We start from the raw sequence: 4,831 nt of genomic DNA on the forward strand, positions 1-4,831 counted from the left end.
CTTAGCCAGGCACAGCACACAGCACTCCCAAGCTGCCTGGTACAGCAGACATTCTCCTACTGGAGCGTACATGTGGAACACAGTACTCCCTCCCACTCCTGCACCATGCTTCAGTCTGCCCTGCTAATTTATGATATCACTCCTTTGTGTTTCACAAACAGGAAGACTGCAGTGCCTGTCGTCCCACCCTTGACCTATGCTGCTCCCATGCTGTACATGGTGGGACATCCCACGATCCCTAAGGTTGATGCTCCCTCCAGGGTTGTTAATTATGCCACGGGCATGGTGGCTTAACAGGTTCTGTAAACAGACTAGCAGGGGCATGCAAATAAAATAGGTGAAACTACTTTTTCAGTTCCTTCCAAATGAATTAGCATGTTAATGGGGTGAATGCTGTGCTTTGCATTTCCACTCCTACAGGTCTTTGCATATTTATAGAAAGCAATAGTTAATCTTTCAAAAAGACATGAAATAAAAATATTGTTCTCAATTCAGCATTTGTTTGGGTTATTCTCTGGAGTTAAATTGAATATATAACAGCATTCATAGCCTTACAACAGATACCTGTAGAACAGCATGCCAACTTAATGTATAGTCAGTCATTTATTCAGTTCTTCGAATTTCCATGGCAATTCCTTCATGCAGTAAAACCTGCTTATTTAATTTGGTTAGGATCCTCATTGCCCTTTTGAATTATATACACAGACATACCAAAACACTAGGTTGTACTGTTGGTCCTAAAACCCTTCCCCTTAAAATGGTTGCTGCTTCACTTTCCCCTGCTATGTGGGCCCTACATCACCTCTCAGGTCCCTGGAGGACAGTGGGTCTCAAAATGAGAGGAAAGGCCTATGTTACCAGGCCTGCAGCAGGCTACTCTTGGTAGCCAGTAGACTTGCTGGGAACAAGAACAATACTGGGAACAAAGGAAGATACCAGAGAGGGACACATTCCTGGCATGATAAGGGCTGAGGCTTCAGTTGTGCCACGGGGAGTGGGGTAACACTACACAGTGACACAACACAAAAAGCAGGTAGGAAATAAAATTACAGAAGAGATGAACAAAATCTTCCAACAGTGAAGACTGTGGTAAATTTAGAGAACCACATTCAAGGAACTCCCTCAGCAGACCATGCTACTGTCATCCTCACAGCTTCTCCTACTGTCCACAAGAGAGAGAACAGCAGCTGTCATAAACTAGGGAATACAGAGAGGTTGTATGGGGCTGGGGTACCAGCCTGTGACACACCAGGGAAGAGAGAAAAGGACAGAATCCAGGGATGGTGCAGAAGCCTCCAGATGTTACCTATGAGGCGCTGGGAAATTGCCTTGATTGCCACTGCAGACACTGCTTCAAAGGATTAAAAACCACTAGTATAGAAAAAGGGAAATTTGGAAGGGCTTTTAAGAGTGAAGACAACAGTGAGGGTTACCCCATGAGACAGCTGATATTGCATGCTAAACAAAGGAATCTTCCAAAAGATGGACAAAACATCTGCTTATGTTTCACTGTAGAATCCCTCCATCTTACCACTAATATAGGTAGTACTGCTATGTAGTGCTAGTCCTGGTTTTGTCATTCTAATGTGTGTTAAGCACAAAATATACTGACCAGTTCTGCTCATAGTTACTCCTGCTCCACCCACAAACACTACATGACTGGAGTCATACAACTTCCATACAACTTTTTCAATAAAATATTCCCCAGTTATGGATTTAACACTCAATCCTTGGAACAGAATAGGTTCTAGTCGATTTCCACTGAATTGGTTATCACATGCCAGTAAATCTCATTATCTTTAGAAATGAATTTTTTTTTTCCACATCCAAAATCTTTCAGCCACTCTTTCACTGGCATGCATGTTGCCTCCATGCTCTTTTCACAGATGGACTTTGTATTTTTCACTGAATACTTACAAAAGATTGAATTTCCTCACATGATTGGTAATCAGTCCTGTATGTGAAATAAAGAAAATCAAAAGTAGAAAAGGTAAATGTATTCTGGCAAGTGTTTCTTAGTCTGTTTCCAATCACAGATTTTATTTATGTGGGCCAGAAATGTATGTAAGTCTCTGTGTCTTCAGAAAGTTACTCTTATGTTGTGTCTGGCTGAAAGCCCATTTCGTCACATCTTTCTGTCACTCAGGTTTTTTTTTTCCCCATCAATAAGCTGGTGAACAAATATGAATTACTAGCAAGCCTTAAAAGGAACTAAAACTACAAAATGAAGTTGCAGAGCATTTAGTTAGAGTGCATAGTCAAGAAAAATTGAAATGTCTGTTGCACTGAATATGTACTTCAGGGTTTCACCTTTACTAAAAAAATCAAATAGACTTATATTTTAAAAATACCACTATCAGACTTTGAAGTGTAGAGGAAGAACTGATATGACTAATAATATAACTTATAAAGGCAGATCATGCATAGTACTGACACTTGAGCAAGAACTTCCTAAGGTTCTGTTTTGAAAGGCTCCATGATGATACAAATTTCTTTCAAAAATATTTGGTTTATTAAAAAAAAGGAAACAATCAGCTTTTCTAAACAATCCCCCAAATTATGAAAATTTGACATTCATTAATCAGCGTTGATACTAACTTTTTTCCATCCTCTAGTGCTAAAATTAAACTGCAGCCTCTAACACTTCCTGTTTGTGTTCCTACATCCTTAGTGGGGGTGTTTTTATTTTTTATTTTGAATGTTTTGTTTTAGGTATTTTTGGGGCAGGGGGAGGGGGGAAACGGGACTGTTTTCTTTTAAATCATTATAGCCAACATCATGGAAATCAGCATACTCAGGCAGAAACTCCAACCTACACAACCTAACAAAAGAAAACACAAATCAAAAGAAGTTTTGGGCATGCTTCATACTAAACCAAACCAGGACAGCACCACAATTCTTAATGCAGTCCAAAACCAGGCACTTCCTTTTTGGCCAATAAAGTTTTATATCCTTTTTGCCAGTAGTGAACTTTGCTTTTTAACACACTATGCATTTCCCTGGCACTTTGGTTAAAATGAAAGCTGCTGCAGCCCAACTATGTTATTTTGAATTCTGATACAATGCAAGCATGGACAAACATACATTCCATTACCTTCCATCCTTCTCTTCACAGTGCTAATAATGCAGAGGCAAGAAGCGAGGCTCTCTCCTTCCATTCTGTACTTTGCTGCTCCATTTGCTCTAAGAGACTGTGACCAACTGTTCCACCTACTTTAACTCGAGTTTGCTTAAACAGTGCTCTCAGATGTCTTCATTCTCTTACACCAGCCGGTTTCCTTATGACTGTTCCACAGGGCAGTCTGTATATTCTCCAAACTGCTCATCTAAAGTAAGTCCAGCATTTCCTCTTCATAAACAGACATAAACTGCTGGATGATGATTTTCAGTGGGGAAAATATGTTCCCCTGGGACTTCAAGGATAATACACTATATTACTGAAGTTCCAAGGACACGAAATAACACTCAGTATTATGTAATAAAAGGATCAAGTTAACAGAACATACACTGAAATATCACCATTGAAACACATAGCAAAATCATTTTTCCCCCAGTTTGTAAGACCTCTAAAAGGAGACTCAGTCCTTCAAGGTTAAGCAGGTGCTCAATGCCACACAGAAATCTCACATCCTTACAGGTAATGCAGACCTAAAGTTCTTGGTTACAACGTGTCACTAAACACACCTTCTTCAAAATCAAAGATCTAGATTATTCACTGCAACAAAGGAAAGAATTATCTATAACAAGTGGGATCCTGTTCTTAATTCTAAAATTATTTCTGTAGCTTAAACTAGTAAAAATAAGAAACACTTAAACTCAGATATTCCTTAAATCTCATACAGATTTTAAAAAAAAACCTGTTCATTAGTCTCAGCAATTTTCTTCTGTTGAAAACTTTCAGGAACCTAAATATAAACAAACACACAGTAAAATGTCTCAAAAAACAGGGTCAGTCACTGGAAGCTACTTTTGCCAGCATCAGTTTATATAGTCCATTACATCTCTTTCACCATAAAATTTTATTAAGTCCTGGTAACTTTATTGGTTTCTGGGCATCATCAATTTTAATCACTATTGCTTTTTGTTCTGCTGAGTTTGAATATTTTTAATCTATCCCTTTCATCTCCTTTTACCAAATAAATAAATCAACTTATTTTTTGTTGTAGTATTTACCATACAGCTGCAACTGTGTACATAAAGTAAATTAAAATGTATTTTAAGTTAGATGAGAAAAAATAAAGCTGAAGAAACTGAAGAAGGCTAATCATAAACAAAGAGAAAGACTAATTATTATGCTTAATATAAAAAAAGCCCCCAAGTCCAAGAATAAGAACAAAAATCTTAACAATGGAGAAAATCATTGTTATCTTATTAATGGTCACATTTAAGCCTTTACACCTAAAATACATATATTTGACCTTGACTTGTTAATTGGTCATTCCTAGGTTCCATGATATAGGCTGGGAGGTCTCAAAATTCTGCTCCTGAAGTTTAAAACTTAAGTAAAGAAGGAACTTTTCAATCTACTAAAGACACTTTTTTTTACTCTACTGTCCTTCTGCTTGATTAAACATCCAAGATTAGCATAAAAAATCCCAAATTATTCCAGGTATTACTGCTATTACTCTTCCCTTCTGCTCATGTTGACAGCTATATGACCAATGATCATACAGGTACACATAATACACATTACATTGCTGATTACTGTTTAGACAGGCCACAAGGTACAAGGCATAAAGCATTGCTTGCAACAGCAGTACCCTGCAAAGAACCTTCAGAACCAGCACCAGGTAAGCTGAAACACTGCAAATAATGTTGAATACATTTCCCC

Source organism: Camarhynchus parvulus, chromosome 2, assembly GCF_901933205.1.
Source record: "Camarhynchus parvulus chromosome 2, STF_HiC, whole genome shotgun sequence".
Taxonomy (NCBI): domain Eukaryota; kingdom Metazoa; phylum Chordata; class Aves; order Passeriformes; family Thraupidae; genus Camarhynchus; species Camarhynchus parvulus.